General features: G+C 44.7%; 1 long non-coding RNA gene across 1 annotated transcript; it reads right to left on the reverse strand.

Annotated features, from left to right (window-relative positions):
• Nucleotides 1-2,977: 2,977 nt before the first annotated feature.
• On the reverse strand, nucleotides 2,978-21,842 carry LOC122096186. Its single transcript, XR_006145269.1, has 3 exons — nucleotides 21,833-21,842; nucleotides 6,632-6,634; nucleotides 2,978-3,065 (listed from the first exon to the last, which is right to left on the reverse strand). It is a non-coding gene; the product is annotated as an uncharacterized LOC122096186 (long non-coding RNA).
• Nucleotides 21,843-22,274: the final 432 nt, after the last annotated feature.

Here is a 22,274-nt window from a genome sequence, read left to right on the forward strand (position 1 = left end):
ATTCATTGACCTTACTTTTCCCTGTGGTTCTCCCCATAAACAGGGGGTCTCCGTTGGTGGGGATGCACACACAGAAAGGAACAGAAATCTTCTTTTGGGGACCTCTAAGGGGGTCAGAGTGGATCTGCTCTTGTTGGGGGTAGGGAGGCTTTTTGTGCTGGGGATAGAAGACAGAGGTAGCTGCTGTCTGGTCTTTAATGCTCACCATCCATCCTCCGCGGTCAGGAGGCTGCCCAGATCATCTCCTCAGATTGAATTCTGGGACAGGCCAACCAACCCTCAGCTCAGCAAGAGCTGCTGTGGGCTTCGAGTCAATTCGCTTGTGGTAAGGGATCTTTAGCAAGGGCGAGGAACTCAAACACTGGGTCCGAGGGAAGGCGAGCTCAGGGGTGGGGTGAGGTGAGGCAAGGTATGGGGGTGCAGAAGGCTGGCTTTCTTCCATATTTAAAGACCAACAGATGGCATGTTCTTAGATAACAGAAAAAAGACTCTTGGGGAAAGCAGGCTTGGCTTTTGAATCTGAGGATCTTTTATTATTATTATTTTTTTTTTGGCATGGGTCCTGTGGCTTGAACTCAGGGCCTTGTTGGAGTCCATTAAGTAACAGCTCTCAACTACTCTAGCAGAGGATGAAGATACAAAGTGATCCACACAAGGTTTGGCCTGGGCTGAGCCAAGAGCTGTCTTACTTGATAGCCTTCACTATCGAGGCTTCTCCCCAAAATCTTCCTGTTTCTGGCCTGGTCAGCATTCTGGGGCATTCATCTCAGACACAGGCCTGCTGGTGACTTAGCCTCTCGGAAGTGAGCAAGGGCAGGCAGGGGTGGATGTGGGCATTCAGCTCATCTCTTTGCCATGGTTGGTAGCTCTTGGCCATTCAGCTCTGGTCCCCTGCTTGGCCACGACACACAGCCGCCTGACTTGTGCATCTCCTGGGGAAAATAGCGCATCCCGCAGGGGTGACTCATGAGGAGGAGCCATGCTGTTTTGGCTCTCTGCAGGATCACAGTCGATTCCTGCAGCCGAGCTGAGAGTAGAAGTAGATAGACCATTGCTCAAGGTGATCTCTTGCCAGGACAGGGTGTGTGTGTGTGTGTGTGTGATTTGAGGCCATCACTATCCTGTTGGAAGCTTTCTGGATACGGACAAAAACCATCCAGGGCATTGCATTAGGATCCCTCCCACTCAATCCCCTAAATGGGCTACCAGCCATCAGCGTTCAAGGCCTGGGGAAACAGGTTCTGTGCTTGCCTTTAGCATTTGCAGGATACAGATTGACTGTCTTCAATTACATGGCCAAAGCTGTCCCCTTGGGGGGGGAGTGTCCCCAAGGGCTTGGGTGGCTCTGGTATCTCCCAGTCTGTCTCCTGGTCCCCTCTGACCCACTCCCCACTTCTCTAAGTATCTTCCATGCTAAGTCAACTACATCATTTCAAAATGCAGCTCAGTTTTTGACTTTCCTGCCCTTAATAATTCTTTTGTTTTTGTTGGTCGTGGGACTTGAACTCATGGACTGGACGCTGAACCTGAGCTCTTTTGTTGAAGACTAGTGCTCTACCATTTTGAGCCTCAGCTCCACTTCCAGTTTCCTGGTAATTAATTGGAGATAAGAGTCTCACAGACTTTCCGGCTCAGGCTGGTTTCAAACTGGGATCCTCAGATCTCAGCCTCCTGAGTAGCTAGGATGACAGCCCAGAGCCACCACTGTCTGGCCCCTTTGCCTCTTATGGAGTTCTTTCTTCCCTCTTCTGAACTTCTACTCCCTGGGTAGACCTGAGTACTTAAGCTGGCTCGACTTTTGAAATGAGAACCGCGCCATCGCTCACCCTGAACTAAGCACAGGCAGCAGCGTCCAGCAGCAGCGAGAGGCTTGGCTGTTTTAGAGGGATGTTAGTGTCCTTGGGTTGTTGCAATAAATTACTACAAACCTGGCGGCCAAAACAACAGGAGAAATTTATCTTTCCACAACTCTGGAGCCTAGGAGCTTTAAATCAAGGTGTCTCTGGGTCTTCTAGAAGTGGCTGCCTGGTGTGCTGGGCTTTCCCTGGCCTGTGAGTGCATCTCTGCCACCGTATTCATGGGGGCAGGCCCCCTGTGGGTGCCTGTGACACCAGCACCTGGGTTGAAGGCCTTCCTTGGCCTTCTCTGGTCCTCAACATCTTGACATATCTTCTTGATTTCTGCAAAGGTTCTGATTCCAAGGAAGGCTACGGTCATGGGTTCCAGGTTTTAGGACTTGAGTATGTCTTCATGGGGGACACAATCCAACTCATTGAAGAGGGGAAGGAAGATCAATGTTATGGCAAATGATTTGACTTTATACATCAGAATTTGGGACCACAGAGGAAAGTGGGAGGTGACTGATTTCCACTGGGAAGAGCCATCTCTCAAGGAAAAGATGGCAGATAGCTTTTCTGGTTTAAGACACTGGGGATGGTTGGTGCCATGACTTCTTTCCAAAGTGACCTCCCTCCTCCAACCCGGAGCTGGGTGCTAGAGGTGCACATCTGTCACCCTGGTTACATGGGAGGCTGGCACGCAGAGGACTCTGTCAGACTCCATCTCAGCAGAAGAAGCTGGAAATGGTGGCACTTGCCAGTCATCTCAGCTATGAGAAAATAGGAAGATCGTAGGGCATGCATGCATCATGAAAGGAAGTGAAAAAAACCAGTGCGTCCAAACCATTATCATTATTTTTTTTGTTTTTGTTCTATGTCATCAAAATTTGAGTCATGTGCAATGTTAAGAATTAATGCGGGGCTGGGAAGGTGGCTCAGTGGTAGAGCGCTTGCCTCCCATGAGCCCTGGGCTCAATTCCTCAGCACCACATAAGCAGAAAAAGCCAGAAGTGGCGCTGTGGCTCAAGTGGTAGAGCGCTAGTCTTGAGCTGAAGAGCTCAGGGACAGCGCCCAGGCCTAGAGTTCAGGCCCCACAACACACACAAAAAATTTAATGCATGGTTATTTGGAACAGAAGCACATGCCATAAAAGACCAAAAACTGTTTTAGTTGAGGCTAGTCTGAGATATTTTATTAAAGGAATATACAATTCTTACTTTTTTTTTTCTGATTGGTCATGGGGCTTCAGCTCAGGGCCTGGCTGCTGTCCCTGAGCTTTTTTTTTTTTTTTTTGTTGTTGTTGGTCATGGGGTCTGAACTCTGGGCCTGCCCACTGTCCCTCAGCTCTTCAGCTCAAGGCTAGCGCTCTACCACTTGAGCCACAGCGCCACTTCCAGCTTTTTTCTGTTTATGTGGTGCTGAGGAATCAAACCCAGGGCTTCATGCATGCGAGGCAAGCACTCTACCACTGAGCCACCTTCCCAGCCCCTGTCCCTGAGCTTTTTTAGCCACAGCTCCACTTCCAGTTTTCTGGTGGTTAATTGGAGATAAAAGTCTCATGGACTTTCCTGCCTGGACTGGCTTCAAACAACGATCCTCAGATCTCAGCCTCCTGAGTAGCTAGGATGACAGGTATGAGGCAACTGGTTTTCAAGGAGGACAAAGTTCCTTCCCCAGGTCACACAGCTCCTGACATCAGAGCTTGATTTCAGACGTTGACTCCTGGGCCTTTCCATACTCCCCACCACATCCCCTGTTCTTAACCCCCACCCCCCACCTCCCACAGCATCAGGAAAATGTCTGGGCATTCTCTCCCCACTTCAGAACTTTGGGCTGCCCCCAGCCTGGTGGAGGAGACTCTGGTTCTGGGGTGGGGTCCCTGGAGTCCCCTAGTTTGTACGCTGCCAGTGCCTCCGCTGTCCCAGGGAGCGACAGCCTTGCAGTCACGTAGCGCAGGACTGCAGGTGTTCTGCTACAGACCCTCTGTCGGAAGAAAATGCAATTAGGGCCGTGCAGTAGGCCAGCTTCTTCTCCATTCCTGCCTTGGCAGTGGGATCAAAGGAAAGCATGCAGAGCTGTGTGTGTGTGTGTGTGTGTGTGTGTGTGCCTGTGTGTGTACATTTGTGCATCTTGGTTAACCCTTGCAAGCCTGCAAACAGGCCCCCTTCAGGATGGATTCACAGGGGCAAACTGACTTCTCGCTCATACTGTGCCGATGGCTCAGTCATAAGTCACATGCCTTGAGGACTTATTCTACCAGGTATGATGTCAAGCACTTGGTGAGTATAATCTCATTTTACATCCATTACCACTCGACACAATGGATGCTCCCCTTAATCCATGTACCAGATGAGGAAGTGGGCATGGAGAGAGGAAGTCCACCCAGCTGCCCCGTGTCCAGCACAGAAATGAAGCCACATGGATACCTCCCTACTAGACCTGATACTGCTTGGCTATTTTTTGACTTCTTTTGGTGCTGGTCCTGGTTCGCCTGGGTGCTGTCTCTGAGTGGATTTTTGCTTGAGGCCAGCAGTGCTCTACCACTTTGAGCCACAGCTCCACTTCTGGTTCTTTTGGTGATGAATTGAAGATGAGTCTCATAGACTTTCCGGCCTGGGCTGGCTTTGAACCTTGATCCTCAGATCTCAGCGTCCTGGGTAGGTAGGATTACAGGACTGAGCTACCCGGCTGGCTTGTCTATATTTAAGCAGACTGAACACCTTTTCTCTTTGATTTTTACATCCACACGTAGGTTTTTCTATGCAAATGTTGTGGCTCTTACAAACGCTGCTCAGTCATTTTTTCATAGTCAGTATTGTATCAGCCAGGGCAGGCAAAGATATGCTGCAGTAACAAATACCTCCAAAATATAATTGCTTAGCATTCATTTATTTCTTATTCATTTAATGAGAGGAAAGTTAAGTTTACTTATAGATATCAAATGTTCATTTATATTTATAATGACATGGTTTAGGTCAATGTCTTTTAATCTATGTTGTACCTGAGAGCACTTAGGTCATTTTCAGTGTGTGTGTGTGTGTGTGTGTGTGTGCTGGTCCTGGGGCTTCAACTCAGAGCCTGAGCATTGTTCCTAACCTTCTTTCGCTCAAGGTTAGCACTCTACAACTTGAGCCATAGCGCCACTTCTGATCACCTAGGTATTTTCCAAAAAGTATCTACAGTCAGTGTATGGACAGATGATGGAAAAATAAGCCACAATAAAAAAGGAATGAATGCAATACTTCAAAAGTATTATGTTGCATGAAGGAATCCAGAGATCACTAAATGTGAGGAGATTTTTCACTTAGCATCAGCTCCTATAAATGAGACACAGGAGTTTCAGGTGACTGGTGGTGTCAGGGTTACTCCAACTCTTCCTCTAGACTGATGTGTGCTCAGATTCTGATGGAGATAAATGGATTGACCATCCTTGACCTCAGCCATTGGAGCATTTGTATGTTAAATTACTTCCTGTTGAATCATGGAAACACCAGTCATAATTTATGAAGATCTTCTGAATTCCTGCTTCTTTCTTTCCATACAAATCTGCTTTGCATTTGCTCTCTGATACAAATAACCATACATTTAGTGGCATTCAACAACACACACTTAGGAACTCAGTTTCTTTGAGTTCTGGGACTGAGAAGATTCTGCTATACTTTGGACTGTGAGTGTCCTCCTCACCTCCCTCCAAAAAAAAAAAAAAAGGCTTACATATTCCAGGCCTGCTTTCCAGCCTGTGGGAGGTGGTGGAACCTTTAAGAAGTGGAACCTACTAAAAGGGAGTGAGGTCACGGAGGAGCGTTCTTTCAGGGACACTGGGACCCTGGACCCTGAACTCCTCTTTACTTCCTGGCTTCTATGAGCTGAGCAGCCTTGTTTCACCACACATTATCCACCAAGGTGTTCTGCATTGTCTCAGTTTCCCAGAACATGGGTCAATCACCCATGGACTGAAATCTCTAAAAGTATGAACCAAAATAAATTATTACTTCCTTTCAGTGATTTTTTTTGTTAGTTTTTTTTTCACCTCCATGGGAAACTGGCTAATGCAGGTCACAGTCGAAGGATTAGCTGGGCTGGGTTCTCATCTGCTGTCTCCACCAAGAGCAAATTTCATCCCAAGTTTGGTCAGGATGCAGCTAGAGTTTATTTCTTTACAGGCCCAGGCTTCTGGTTGCTGTCTACTAGGGGACAGCTCTTAGGTCCTAGAGGACAGTAGCCTGCTGCCTGGACCTCTTATAGGGCACCATCTTATTTTTCAAAGTCAGAAAGAGTCTTTTGTCCAGTCTGTTAATGCAGAGAATCACAAATCAGAAAGCAAACATGGGAAGGGCATCCTATCTTTTTTCTTCTGTGCAATAATTTACCTCTGGGAATGATTGCCTTGACTGTCACGAATGAAGCATGAACACCCTGATGTTCTCACTCATATGGAGAAGGCAAAATGTTGGTAGATGGAAGTTAAATGCAGAGAATAGAAGGATACTTGTCCAGAGCCTAGACATGGTATGGAGGAAGATGATGGAGAGGAGATGGTTAATGGGGACAGGGATGGAGCTGGATGTGGAGAAACAGCGACTCATGTTCTATAGCTCAGTAGGATTAACTCTGGCTGACAATAACTAATTGACTTATTTCAAAATAGCTCACAGAGATGGTTTTGAAATGATAAATGTCTGAGATGATGGATGTTCCAATTACTCCAATGTGATCATTACACGTTGTGTACATGTCTTGAAATCTCACGCTCTAGTCCTATGCTAATAAAACTAAAACTATACATTGAAAACAATCTAGTCACAAGGTTACTTGTGCGTTCAAGGGGCAGCAGGCTATTGTATAGAACCCCCTGGGGGTTACTTTAGGATGTATCTGCCACATGATTATAAAAAAAATTGTAACTGCGCAGAGATTGAGGGGAAACAAAAGACCACTCAACCTATGCAGTATCTTGACACTTTTTTTTCCTGCTGAAGTAATGAAACCCGTTAGATGGAGTTGCTGCTCTTGTGTCCATTCTCTTGTTATTTTTCTCTCTCTTGCTTAATAAGTGATCATTATCAAAAGTTTGGCATTTAGTATCTCCATTTGGTTCTTATATTATTTCTATAATAGTATATATGAACCATCCAGACTTTGCCTTTTATGACTCAACTCTTTATTTCTTTTAAATGAAATATGTGCCAAGGTGACCAGACCTGAGAGATGATAGTTTCTCATCTCTGCTTGAAATGTGACATGACTTTTATCCCCTGGCCGGGGGGGGGGGGTCCTGGTGGCCTTTGTCAGTCGTGGCAGTGGGAAGATCCTGAAAAATTCTTCCTGAGTAGGAGACATCAACAAGGAAGACTTTGGAAAAGAGAAGAGGCATGAGGAACTGTCCACATGGAGATGAGAGGAATAATCTATGGATGAGGAACTGTTTGTATGGAGACTAGAACTGGCAGATGGAGAACTGGTCAAAAGAAATCCCACAATTGCTTCCAGAAATATCAGCAGGGGACATGTGTGAGGCATGGGACCAAAAAAATGTGGCCATCATGACAAACAGGACATTTTTTACTATAGCTCTTCCTAGTCCAGGACATAGGAAGGGAGGGGCCTTTTCTGAACTGTGAGATGAGGGCTACCATTAGTGCCTTTTTGAACCCTAGCATTCAATGTATAAATTGGAAGGAAAAGCTAATCTCCCACACAACCTGCCGCCTCCCCAGCAGACTGCATCAGGTCGGACATCTCCTCTGTTCCCTGGATTCATTCCTGTGTTCCCTTACATCTACTGGCTTAGGTCATGGAGCTAGCCTTGGGCTCATGGAGCTCTGTGCTGGAGGAACACTAAGAAACCTCTGGGGAGGCGAGGTTTGTCTTCAATATAGCACAGTGGCTGCCGTGTCCTCACCTGACCTGGACCCTCATCAGGTCATTTGCTTGTAAGAATCAGGCTCCTAAGTCCAAGGTAGCTGGTAACCCTAACCATTTTGGAGGCCCACCTAGCTCCAGACTGGCTTTCCATCTTGAATTATTCAGATCATCAGTGAAAAGGAAAACAACTAGCCTATGAGAACTGAGTATCCATTTGTCCATGCATGCATGCATGCATCCATCCATCCATCCATGCTTCTCTCCATGCAGACATCCTTGCATACATCACCCAAACACTCACCCTATGCACATCCATTCTTGTACTCATTCATGTATCCATGCCTTTGTCCATACACCCATTCATTCACTCATCCATGTATCATCCATCCATGTATTCATCATGCATCTATCCATGCCTCTGTCCAACCATCCATCCTTGTGTGCATCCATACACACACTCATCCATCCATGCATCCATTCTTGTATTCATCCATGTAGCCATGCATTCATCCGTGTACCCCCATCCATGCATCCATTTTTGTACCCCCCATATATCCAGACATCCATCCATGCATCTGTTTGTTTATTCACCTCCCAAAAGTCATTTCATCAGTATAGCTATTGAGAGTTAGCATAAGGTTCTTCAGAAAAAAAAAAGATTTTTATAGTCTTTTGAGTGATGCAAATTTACTAGAGCTCTTATACCCTCATTTTCAGGCTTGCTCATAAATCATACAGAAAAAATATTTTAAAAAAACCACCCAAACTGTAAGTGTGGTTGTTTGGAAAATAAAATGGATGCATTATTGCTGAAAAAAGCATGAACTAAATTAGGTATTTATGACTTATATAGTGAAAGGCACCAGAATATTTTACAATTTTACTTTCTCATGTTTACATTTGGGGGTCACTCTTTTAGACATCTGTCTATTTGTCTACACCTCCCCACACATACACACACATTGCATTTTTCCCCTTAAAAGCAAGATGGATTATATTATATAAGCTACATAATGTAGCCATGATTATGGCTGCATGATCTAACCCATTGTTTTTCTATTGGCTATGCAACGTTCTATTTTATAGAGGTTACAATAACTCATTTAACGAGTTACTGATGGGCATTCTGGAGAGTGCTGATACTTTGTCATTACCGAATAAGGCTGAGCTATCTTTGTAGGTCCATCAACAATCACAGAAATATGAATGCTGAGTCAAATGTTGAATGTGCACATCTAAGACAAGAATAGCTCTCATCAGCTTCCCTCCTGAAAGGGCTCTTTGAATTTCCATGATTCCAAAAGTAACTGAAAGCACACACTTCCCTCACACCCTCACACCGGGTGTGTGACACACCAGCAACACACAACACTCAACACATAAGAACCATGCTTGTTTTACGTTTGTTATCCTTACCTTTTCTGCCCATCACCTCCACTGTATCAATTCCTTATAGCGGCACATGAGAAATATTTGCTTCTGGCTGTTTGAAATATACATTGATCGACTAGACCCACCTACCATGCAGTGGAACACCAGAATATGCTTCTAGCTGGCTATCATTTTGTAATATAACTTCTCCCCACCCCCACTCTCTCTCCTACTCCCTCATGAATGACTATTCTGCTCTCTCTTGCTGTGAGATCAACATTTAAAAATATCCCTCCTTCTTGCCCTCTTCCCTTTCTCTCCTCCCTCCCTCTCCCTCTCCCTCTCTCTTCCTTTGTTTTGTTTTCTCCTTTGTTTTGTGGTCTCCACTTGTAGCCCAGGTTCTCCCAGAACTCAGTCTTTCAGCCCCTTGATTGAGTGTTGGGATTACAGTCACATACCACCATGCCTGACTCCTAATGGGGGTCCAGCGCTATTGAAGCTACAACTTGGGAAGTCAAATGGCTGTGTGGCAAGTAGGGGACAGGGTTTAATCGCAGAGGATGCAATTTTCTGGAACGAAGCAGTGACATCATGGCGGTGACAGAAGGGGACTGAAGTCGCCCCGCATTGGATGCTGTCAGGAATCCCTTTCTGAAAAACATCCCCAGCAAGTAGTTCATCGAATTCACGGTTCATCCTAAACCTCTCTAAATCAGTCAAGTTTTTCTGTGTTCTGGAAACAACACAACTTTTTGGAATTTAGCAAGCGCCCTGCTGAGTCATTCTTCTTTCCTTTCCCCCCCAAATGCCAAAGCCTTTGAAAACATCATTGATTTCTCACAGCAATCATTGTTTCCTGAGTTGGTTAATTGTCTGAGCAGCCCTTGAAAAGCTTAAAAAAATAATAGGACGAAAATAATGTGTTCAATGTCCAGAATATAAAAGTAAAATGTTAAATCTATTAGTGTGAGAAGCATTGTTCTTATCATCAAGGGAACTATTAGTAGCACAACCAACAATGTCTGCTCTGTCACGAGGTGGGAACAAATCAACATTTAGCACCTGTTTACCATCCTCGAAGGAGAAAGGAGTCTCTCTGTGAGAATTCTCTCTGAATTAATCAAGATCTTCCTTGAGGGAGGCTAGGCCACAGAAAATACAACAGTAATTGCCTTTGAAAAGTCCATGGAATCATTAATAAAATCATTATGCGAGCAAAGAGCTAGCATAACCTCTGGCATCAAAACAAATATCCAATCAAGTGGTGGGCTTGTGTGCAGGGGCCAAGTTGTAGGAGAGTCTCTCCCAGTGGGTTGGGGGGTGTCGGCACGTGGAGCTGTGTGGTGACGGGATCATTGTTAGATGAACCTGTCCAACTTGGCCCTCACCCTGCTATCTCCCAATGGGGGAAATAGAGCTATACTCCCAGCTGAGGGATATCCCCTTAACCTTCCTTTTCGACCATGGCTAACGGTCGAGACTGTAGCTAGATAGCCACAAACCCAATTTCAAGGTAGATGGATCTGGTTAATGGGGTCCCTGGAGGAATAGCTTGCCCCAATCATTTCCTTTTCTCTGGTGTAAAGTCCTGTTTTTTGGTATCCTCAACTCAGGAAAACTCAGGGAGACACCTAGACTATCTAAGTCAAGGGGGAGAGAGAAACTGAGCCTTCTCTCCTGCCTTTCTCCCCTGCCTGATGACCTGCCTTTCCCTCGAATGATTTGCCATGGTGACCTCACTCCTTTATGGGGGGGGGAGACCCTGACCTTTCCCCTCACAGTTGTGGCCTTTCTAAGTCATGTCACAGCACACCATTATGATGCCCCAGACAACCAGATACACTAAGAGGCACACACACCACACCACACACAGAGCAGCAGAGAGTCATGTCCTTACAGCATCTGGGAAATCAGATATTTAGAAGACTAATTTATAGTAACAAGGAGCCCTTGTCTCCAGCTGAGGAGTATTTCTGTCCTCTCCCAGAGCGTTGGAGGGGCACTTGACCCAGGAAAGGCAGGTGAGCTGTAGCAACAGGGCTATTTGCTTTAAAGAAAATCACTGGAGCCAGGTGAGAGTAACCTCAATAGGAGTCTTCCGCTGCCCTCCGCTTCCTTCCCAGGGCAACCTATGAGCCATGGATGAAAATTAAGAGGAGGAAGCTGGGAGCCACGTTTCATAGTATTGAAATGGAATATAGGAATGGAATGGGCCACCTCTTTCTCCCAAATTTTTCATCCTGTGTGTGTGTGTGTTTTTTTTTTTCCAGAGACTGTCACGGGCCAACAGCAATGCATGGTGGGCCTCCTCCAAAGCAGAGACAGCTGGAACATGACATGGATACTATTTTTTTTATCATCAACTCCAACCCAGTTACTCAAAGAGTAGGATGGAGGATGCGGTCTTCTTCTAGTACCCATTCCAGGGACAAGGAAGTAATCATGGCTTCCTTGATAGGTTCAAACCCATGCTGAATTTTCACCTCTCTTTGGAAATCAACATTGTAGTTCCCATTTTATGGATGATGTGGCAGAAGCTCAGAGGGCAAGTAACTTCTCTAATGTCACTCAGCTGAAAAGGGGTGGAACCTGGATATAAACTTGAATCTGCATGACGCAGATTTGAGTATGATCTGATTTCAGTATCATCTTTGTTCTTTGCAATACTGGAGTTTGAACTCAGAGCCTCATACTTGCAAGACAAGTGCTCTACCACTTGCATTTGAGCCACATCCTTAGTCCTTTGTTTTAGTTATTTTCCATATAGGGTCTTGTGGGTTTATTTTCCTTTCCATTTCTTTTTAGCCTGAGTTGGCTTGGACTTTGGCCCTAGGGCTTGTCTTGAGCTGAAATCCTCCTACTTCCATCTCCTGTATAGCTGAAATTACAGGCAATACCAACATGCACAGCTTGGTGGTTAAGATTAGATCTAACTAATTTTCTATCTGGTAACCTCTGTCTCCCAAGTAGCTGGGATTATAGGCATGAGCCACTGCACCTGGCCTGTCAACTGCTATTTTCAACAAAAATGTGTGGTAGGAATTAAGGGGACATTTGGTCATTTGTTTTAGTGATTTGTCTATATATGTCAGATAATTGGCTTCCCATACATGAAGAAATAAGCAATTCTCCATCTTGCATTTCTGTTGGAATCATCTGAGGAGCTTTAAAGAATATTGCTGGCTGGCTTTTCTCTTAGGTGTTGAGAGAATTTCTAACACTCCCCAAGGGTGCAAAACTGCTAATTTAAAGTGCACTACTAGTGGATGGAAGCTACTCAGACTTTACTGTCATCTGGATCTGGTTAAAATACAGATTAAATTATTATTTTTTTTTTAAATGAGGTGGGTTGGGAGCTGCGATTTATGGGTAAGGCAGCTGCTTGATCAATGACTATGATTTGAGATGCAGAATTCCAGTAGAACTGGATTCTGTGATAAATCCTGTCTGAACAATTCCCACACAATAAATAATGCTGTGTCGGAAGCCTTCTTTTATGGGAAGGAGGAGTGCAAGCAGGCCTGTTCACGTACATTTCCTTAAAGCACAGGTCGATCTCAATCAAAGTCACAGCCTAATGGTTTCAGCACCTTGGACAGAGGCACAGGTCCTAGTGTTTAAAGAGCCAGTGCCTAAACTTGGAGAAAGACCAAGAATTCAAATCGGTGTTGGGAAAGCATTTGCAAAATGATCGACACAGAAGATAATATTGACAGTCATGCAGGAGAGCTTTAGAGAAGCATTTACCTCACGGCAGGGGTCTGTCTTAGATGATCTACAACCTGTCGAGCGAGTCTCAGCCCGATTTCTTCCAGGACATCAATTGGGTCTTGAAGTAGAACCATTCAGTATTTTCCCAGGATGATTTTGTATTCCTCATTAATGGTAGTACAGGATGACTTTAACCTAAAGATTAATCTTGGATAGCAGAAAAAGCTCCGGGACCAAACTACTGAATCATGTCCATGTCAATGAATGCCTGGGTAGGGGTGTCTACCGCAATGACTCTGGGCTTACATTTCCACTGTGATCATGAGCACATTTAGTGGAACCCCCATGAGATTCAGTGCTCTCAGCTAAAAATCAGAGGCACCAGCCCTCTTCCAAGATGCGCTGGCAGGAGTCAGATGAGAACTTGTCACGTCCTTAGCTAAGACACCCTTGAAGCTTTCTCTCCAAGCTGTGAAGGAGTGTTGACAAAGCTCTATGCCATTTGGCTCTTGCCTGCTCCCCCCCTTTCTTGTTTGGCTAAGTCATGAAGACTCAGCCATTCTAGTCTTTTCTATTCACCCCACCCACACGCAAGCTCAGTCCCATTTCGGGGCCTTTGGTCCCTTTTCCCGCAGCGTTATGTGTGCATGCCTTTCTCCTCCCTGTCCTTTTTTTCTGGTCATGGGACTTGAACTCAGGCCCTGGGTGCTGTCCCTGAGCTCTTTTGCTCAAAGCTAGCCCTCTAGTACAGCACCATTTCTGGGTTTCTGAAAACTGGAGATAAGAGTCTCATGGATTTTCCTGCTTTCCTATCTGGGCTGGTTTTGAATCATGATCCTCAGATCTCAGCCTTCTGAGTAGCTAGGATTACAGGTGTGAACTACTAGCACCTGGCTCCCCTCTTTTCTTTCTTCCTTCCTCTCTCCCTCCGTCCTTCCCTCCCTCCCTCTCTCTCTCTCTTTCTTTCTTTCTTTCTTTCTTTCTTTCTCTGTGCTTTACTAGTTCTTGAACTCAGGATGTCACACTCTCACATGGCTTTTCTGCTCAAGGCTAACACTCTTATCACTTGAGCCACAGTACCACTTCTGGCTTTTTGCTGGTTAATTGCGATGAGTCTCACCTGGGCTTCTCGGCCTAGGCTGGCTTCAAACTGCAATCTTTAGATCTCAGCCTCCTGGGTAACTAGGATTATAAGTGTAAGCCACAGGCACCACCCAGATTAAAGGCTGTTTGGTTCTCTCTTGCTCTGTTAACACATCGCATCTTGTGCCATGTTATGATGTAGCGACAATGCCCTCACTTTGTTCTTACTCTGGACTTCCTGGGCTCTAGAACCATAAACCAAATGAATATTATTTTTCTTTTTGTACTGAGGCCTGAGCACAGGGGCTCACATCCTCCCTGGGCTTTTTGCTCAAAACTGGCCCTTGCACACTACCACTTCTCCTTTTTGTTTGGATTCCCTTGGAACTTCCATGAGTGATTTAATGTTGTTTCTGTCCGATGCTGGTTACTTACTGTGATTTCTTTCCAGCACTTATCAGTTCCTGAAATTCCCTCATTTGCTTCCTTGCCTGTCATCTCTCTCACCGGAATGGCACTGCCACCCATGTTTAACAACAAATCCTGAAGCCTAGAAGAGATCATGGCACACAGGATATTTGAATAAACACCAGTCAAGCAAATAAATGACCTGAGGAGTCCCTGGGAATGCTATGGTTGTTAAATGCTCTGGGTCCTCTTCGTTTCCATCCCTCCACCAATTCAAGTTGACAGCTGGATCATTGGAAAAGCTGAGAAAGACTGAAAAATTCTAACTGTGAAGAGTTCAAGCAAGCTTATGAAGATACAGAACACACCTTATTCCCCTCCGTCGTTCACTCTTCTTTCTTCCTTTCTTTCTTCTTCCTTCCTTCCTTCTTTCCTTTTTCTCTCTTTATTTTTCTTTCTTTTTAACTGTGCAGAGAGATCACTGGAAAAAGTGCTTGCCTACTAACATTTAGGTTGTATGACTTTGGAGAAGGGGATCCTTTGGGTCTTGGTTTTCTTTTTTGAGTTAAACGTTTTCTAAGATTTTCTTTGGCTCTTTAAGGATTTAATGATAGTCATGGTGCAGGGATCCAACCTTTTCTGGCTGTTCTGGAATTGCTCCCTGTCTCCTTGTATCCTTGGTCTGTTCTCCCACTGGTTGGTGCTCTGGGGGCCTGGGGATGATGGATTGTGCCACCTGCTGTCTCTTCCTGGCTGACTTCTTTCTGAGCCTAGCCAGTGGGAGGCTTTGGCACTCTACCTCTGGTATCCTGCCACTCTATCTCTGGTATGCACAGTGCTGTGGAGTCCCCATGCTGGAAGCCCCTCTTACAGAATTCCAACACATCTCAAACTCCAAAGCATCCTTTCCTCCAAAATCTAAGTGAAAGGAAGAACATCTCCATTTCTACTCCTACATGCCCCAGTAGCTTCCTTGCTTCTTTCATCTGTCTCAGACCATCCTTAGTAACAGTTACTGGGTTAAAGTCCTGTCACTGAAATAATTTGAGTGTGACTTGGTACCCTTCAAGCTTCTGATTGATAGAGGAATCCGTTCGGAAATGGGCCCAGAGCAGCAGGTTCTAAGAACTCCCCTAGAAAATCACTCATGGCGTTAGCCATCCTTGGGAAGAGTTCTTCCTTGGAATTAATCCAGCTTCTTCCTTTCTTTCTTTCGTCCTTCCTTCCTCTCCTTCCTCCCTCCCTCCCTCCCTCCCTCCCTCCCTCCCTCCCTTCCTTCCTTCCTTCCTTCCTTCCTTCCTTCCTTCCTTCCTTCCTTCCTTCCTTCCTTCCTTCCTCTTCTTTCTCTTTCTTTCTTTCTCTTTTTCTTTCTTTCTCTCTCTTTCTTTCTTCTTTCTCTTTTCCTTCCTTCCTTCCTTTCATCTTATTCTCCTCCTCCTCCCAGCACAACAGCGACACATTCCTTCAATAAACCTGGGAGATCCACAGTATTTGTTTCTCCCAAGAGCCCCACCTCTTGTCCCTTGCTCTGTCTGGTAACTACTCAGATTAACTACACACTCCAAAGAGGTGGAGCCATCACCTTTGGCTGGATGCTTAGATAAAAGGATCATGAGCCATTCAGCCACCACCAGCTCAGTTATCCCACCTCTCTGAATTAGTGAGCAAAATTAAGAAATGTTCTCATGGCCATGGCCAGCAGCTTCTGTGTGGCCTCTTCAGCAGTGTCTCTGCTTTTCTGTACTTCCCCTCAACTTCTAAGTCATTTTCTGTCTCCGAGTCGATGCCAGGATGGATGGTGATGGATAGTTTGTGGGTGGCTGTCAGGATTGATGGTGGCTTGTGTGGGAAAACGCACAGCAAGTTTGAGAGCTGATAGAATTCACCTTATGGAGAAAGGTCAGACTGCTTTACTTATGATGCTGCTATAATCTATCTCATGCTTGGGTGACCTAGGTTTGAGAAGTTGCAAAGCGAGGCAATATTCCCAACTCTTAAAAGGACATAAAAATAATGTGATCTTTTGGAGAATGACTCAGACTCTTGCAGAACTGGCAAGGAGGTAGAATAAAGTCTTGGAAAGGGTGAAGTGTTGAGTGATCTGAGCTTCACTTTGGATAAAATCATTTACCTCTTTGGACTCCGATCCTCACCATATACTGAGGGACAGGCAGCTGCTTTAAAAAGTTCTGCCACTGGTCAGCCCCCAAAGAGTTTCTTACAGAAGATTATCACCCACTCCATTTTGTGGAAGTTGAAACTCAGCGAGGTTAAGGACATTGAAGGGTGGGCAAATACAGTCATTATATTCAATGTCAATATGTGAAAATGTCACAATGTGAAAATGGAGCCAAGTCATCATCCAAGGGGCTGGGTGGGATTAGGGGAAAACGGGGAGGGGACAATAAGATGTGTTGTAATCATAATCATGTTGAATGAAACCCCCTTTGCACAACTACTCTAAAAAAGAAAAGAGTATTTCCCTAGTGACACCGTTTGCAAACTTGTTGCTTTGGTGTTTGATCATGAGGACACCTATTTGCCTTGCAGGGAACTGGGGAAAATTTTTGCATAATTTTCTAAATGAGGACAATCCTTCAGAGATCTTGAAGGATTTGTTCATATCTGGTAAATCTGTGCTGGAATGCTAACCATTGACAATAGGACCCCAAAGTCTAAGCAGGTAGCTGCAACACTAGATTTCTACTTGTGGTTACAGCTGTGTGTGGTCTCAGAGGATCATGTCAGAGAAGAATCCAGATGTGTACCTACGAATGACCCAGTTTAAGATTTCAAAAGGCAGAGCTCTGTGTTCTTCAATTTGGAAATGCAGTTGGTGAAACAGGAGGCAGGTGGTTCTCTGATATTCTAACTCCCAGCTTAACGTGCTAAGTAAAATGTCTATTGGAAAAACCATTTAAGAGTTTTAAACAAGCTGGTTGCTGGTGGCTCACGCCTGTAATCCTAGCTACACAGGAGGCTGAGATTGGAGGATCACAGTTCAAAGCTGGCCTGGACAGGAAAGTCCGTGAGACTCTTATCTCCAATAGGCCACTCAGAAAACCAGAAGTGGTGCTGTGGCTCAAGTGGTAGAGCGCTAGTCTTCAGCTGAGGACCTGAGGGACAATACTCAGGCCTAGAATTCAAGCCCCATGACTGACAAAAAAAAAGTTTTAAACGGTATTCTGAAATTGGGAGGAAATTCTACAAAGTGACACAAGACAGGTATGGACAGACATTACCTTATTGAAATAATATGTAGAATCCAAAGTGTGTGTGTGTGTGTGTGTATGCATGCGCATGCATGCCACTCCTGGGGCTTGAATTCAGGGCCTGGGCACTGTTCTTGAGCTTCTTTTTGCTCAAGGCTAGCACTCTATCACTTGAGCCACAGGCTCCACTTCTGCCATTATTTTTGTTGGTAGTTTAGTGGAGAGAAGAGTCTCATAGACCTTCTTGCCCAGGCTGGCTTTCAACTGTTATTCTTATCTCAGCCTCCTGCACAGCTAGGATTATAGGCTTGAGCCACCAGCACTCAGCTAGAATCTAAAACTTTTGAACCCCTGGAAGTAGGAAACAGAATCCTGGTGTCAGAGGCTCAGGAAGGCAGACAGGGAAGGGATCAGGAGCTGCTGTCCAAGGAGATAAAGATTCAGTTAGACAAGAGGGATATGCTTTGCAGTTGGTTGTGTGGTGAGATGACCAACCCAGTGATATTGTACTGTAAATGGCAAAACAACTAAGAAAGTAAGTTCCAAATGTCTCATCACAGAGAAATGAAAGGTGGTAGGAAGGTTAATTATCTTGATTTAATCATTCCACATTAAATACATATATCAAAACATTACATTGCACCCTGTAAATGTACACAATTATAACTGGTCAATTAAAAATAATATTCATAAAAAAGTCAGCATTCTTCAATTGTTTGAATATATATACACATATATAAATATACACATATATATGCATATGCACAAACCAAACACCAGTGCGCACCATATTAGATTTTATTATAATACAAACAAGTCCACAAACACAATATATGGTCTACTTAAGAAAATATGAACATTTACTAATTTTCGGTGGTGTCCTTCTATTCTATCCTTAGAGCTGCAATGGCTAACATCGGTAATTGGTTTACTTTGTAGACTCCTCATGCTGGACGAATGAAAACCAATTTGGCAAAGTATCTCTCCCAATTGCAAAGTGTTTGTGAAATCCATGCCAATGCCTTCTCCTGGTCCATGGTCTGTCTGTCATGCTCTCCTCCCCTTCCCCATGAGACCATCTAGCCTTTGAATGGCTCAAGCAAACAGGCCCAGCACACATGTAAGAATCATTGCAATGTCCAAGCCAAGGACACAGACCAGACAGAAAGGAAGACATCGCTGAGCAGTTTTTAATGGAGGCACCACAAAAACCCAGGCTAAGGGAGCCGTACAACCTCAGGAGCAGCTGTTTGCACTTTATTTCTAAATCTGGCCTAAAAGAAAAGGCCTACAAATATTAAAGTTTGTTTTTTTTAAACAACCCAAGTGGAGCTGTGGCTCAAAGTGGTAGAACACTAGCCTTGAGCAAAAAAATAAAAAAAGAGCTCAAGGACAGTGCCTAGGCCCTGAGTGCAAACCCCACAACCAACAAAACAAACAAAAATCAGAAAACCAACTTTTCATAACTATAAATAATAATAAATTAGATGACTGCCTGTAGCATATGCCTGTAATCCTAGTTGCTCAGGAAACTGAGATCTAAGGATCCCATTCAAAGCCAGCCCAGCCAGGAAAGTCTATGAGACCCTTATCTCCAGTTAACCATCAAAAAGCCAGAAGTGGAGATATGGCTCACGTGGGAGAGTGCCAGCCTTGAGCAAGAAAGCTAAAGGACAATGCCCAGGCCCTGAGTTCAAACCCCAGTACTGGCACACACACACACACACACACACACACACACACACACGTGCACACACAATAATAAATAAGATCCTGATATGATCTGAGATAAATTTTAGGAGACATGTATTCACGTTACATGGTAGACATTCATATATTTTCAGTCAAAGATAGCAATCCACTGGAGTGCTTTCAAAAATCAGATTTTTTAAAAAAAGACTATGCTGTAAGATAGAAAAGATAGCAGGAAAAAAGATGAAAATACTACTCTTACCATTTAAGAGAACTCATAATGAGTGTTTGAGGAAAAGTCTTCTTTTTTATGAACTCTAGTCCTTAATTTTTTACTTACAATTAAAGACACAGAGCTGCGAGATTGAAATTCAGACTTAATTTTCCATTTTCCATATATCCTCAAAGAGGAATGATTCAACTTTAAAGATAATTGCACATAAACCTAACACTGGTGGCTCACGCCTGCAATCCCAGCTGCTCAGGAGGCTGAGATTGAGGATCACCATTGGAAGCCAGTCCTGGAAGAGAAAGTCCATGAGACTCTTATCACCAATGAACTATCAAAAAAGCTAGATGTGGAGCTGTGGGCTCAAGAGGTAGAATGCTAACCTTGAGCAAAAAAGCTCAGGGATAGCGTCTTGGCCCTGAGTTCAAGCCCCACATGTAGCACACCCACACACACCCATACACACACACACACACACACACACACACACACACACACACACACACACAAGATATTGCACTTAGCTTCATTCACATCTAGCTCCAACTAGTCTTTCTTTTTTTTTCAGAGCTGTATGTTTTAAAAATAAATAATAAATATATATGTATATAAATTCAGAATAAGTAGCCTTTGGTCAGCATTCATTCATAAGGGAACGTGGTGGCATTGTGTCAAACACACAGTTAATGAATGTACATTTCATCACACATGATTGGCAAAAAAAGTAGAAAAAGAAAGCGATGCCATGGATGGGCTATGGGAGGGTGGGCTCACCATCCCACTTCCTAGACCTGTGTCCTGAAGAGCCAGTGAGATGGGAGGTTGGGAATCTGAGTGTCCATCAGTCCAGCAACTTCTCCAGCCTGTGAGTGGTAGCATCGTGCTACACCAAGGTACCTCTACTAGGCTCAGAGGAGTTGCAACCATACAACAGGGTCCCTCAACACAAGTTCATTCTGTCTCGTCTTCATCCCAAGAACCAGCCACCTGTTCCAACACTGGGGAAAGACTTGATGCTGTCTCAGGTTTTCTGGGGGTTGTCCTTCCTGAAGATTTTGCATGGGGAACTTGGGGCTTAATTAGGTTTTTTAGTCTTTTGCACTTCACATTAGAATCAAATCCTTGGGTCCCATGATTCTCCATTCCAATCATTAAAAAGAAGTAAAAAAATTGGATAAGCCCAGTGCCAGTGGGTCATACCTGTAATTCTAGCTCCTCAGGAGGCTGAGATCTGAGGATCACAGTTCTAAGCCAGCCTGGGCAGGAAAGTATGAGACTCTTATCTTCAATGAACCACCACCAAGCCAGAAGTGGAGGTGTGGCTCAAGTGGTAGAGCACTAGCCTTGAGTGAAAAATCTCAGGGACGGCGCCCAGGCCCTGAGTTCAAGCCTCAGGACCAGCGCGTGTACACGCACAGACAGACACAGACAAACACAAAATAAAAAGAACAAAGAAAAAGAAAAAGAGTAGAAATTTGGAATGTTAGGACTCAAGGCTGTATTGAATTTTCGGTTTGTGTTGCCCAGGGGCCTTTTCTACTCCATTCATTTGTTGGAAACACTCTTAAAAAAGATAGAGACATGACATCCAATTTAGGGACTAAATGCAATAACAATCCACCCTAAGGAAGCAAACGTTCAAGGTAGACTGTCTGCTTTTTGTTGTTGTTTGTTTGGGACCGGACAACAGCATGCGGCTACTCTAAAGTCATTTTAGAATATTTCTTCCCAAACCTGGAATCTGAGGAACTGGTCAATACAAAATTCAGAACACGAGGAGCTCAGCAGAAATTTCCCTTTCAAAACACATCACAGGACACAGAGGGCAATCCTGTGTGCAGATGTCTCTGTGTGTGAGTGTGAGTGTGTGTGTTTGTGTGTCACGTGAGTGCGAATTCCCAGTGAAGACTCTATTATGAATTACATACTAGAACTCTTCTTGCCTTAGTTAGGCAAGGGGAGAATAAATACAAACTTAATAAATTGTAACTGGGCTGGGAAGGTGGCTCAGTGGTAGAGTGCTTGCCTTGCATGCATGAGGCCATGGGTTCGATTCCTCAGCACCACATAAGCAAAAAAGAAAAAAGCCAGAAGTGGCGCTGTGGCTCAAGTGATAGAGCGCTAGCCTTGAGCTGAAGAGCTGAGGGACAGAGTTCAGGCCCCACGACCAGCCAAAAAAAAAAAAAAAAAAATTAACCTTCTTGCCAAGGATCTAAGTTAAACACTTCCCTAAGAGCAGGCTCCACCCTTCGGGGTCATTTGCCTGGGATAGGACAGCACTTGCCATAGCTCACCCTTGTCTGTGTTCGTTGGCAGTGCTTTTACTGGACTGCAGGAAGGAGCTGGAAGGAGCAGGATGCCCCTCATACCCAGAGAGCTGCTATTCCTGACCCTTAAATAGTACATTCAGGTAGCGAAGCCACTTCAAAGAAACACCATTTGATGAGGGTTACAGCAGGCAAGGAGACAGGGTTCGCGACTGGGCACAGAAAAGGCTCCTGTGGTTCCACAAGAGAAGCAACTGCAAGTGAAGGGACTGGCAATGGCGAGCATAGGGGCGGACCAGACAACGGCAGGGAGGGGCTTGCTTTTTTGTTTTTCTGGGCTCAAGAATTCCTCCTTTCCCTCCCCCTGTACGCTAGGCACAAGGGTCTTTGTTTTGGAGGAGAGAGAGAGGGAGAGGATAGAGGGAGAGGAAGAGAGAGAGAAAGAGAGAGAGAGAGAATCTATACATCATAGCAAATAGAAAACTGCATGTTAGACTCCAGGTGTAAGGATCATAGTTCCGTTGGTTTGGGGACTCCTCACAGAGATCCCAGCCGGAGTTTGGGTGGAATTTACTACACCTCTTTTCCCCTAAGGTGC

This window comes from Dipodomys spectabilis, unplaced genomic scaffold (assembly GCF_019054845.1).
Source record: "Dipodomys spectabilis isolate Male_0828 unplaced genomic scaffold, ASM1905484v1 ptg000366l, whole genome shotgun sequence".
In the NCBI taxonomy this organism is placed as follows: Eukaryota; Metazoa; Chordata; class Mammalia; order Rodentia; family Heteromyidae; genus Dipodomys; species Dipodomys spectabilis.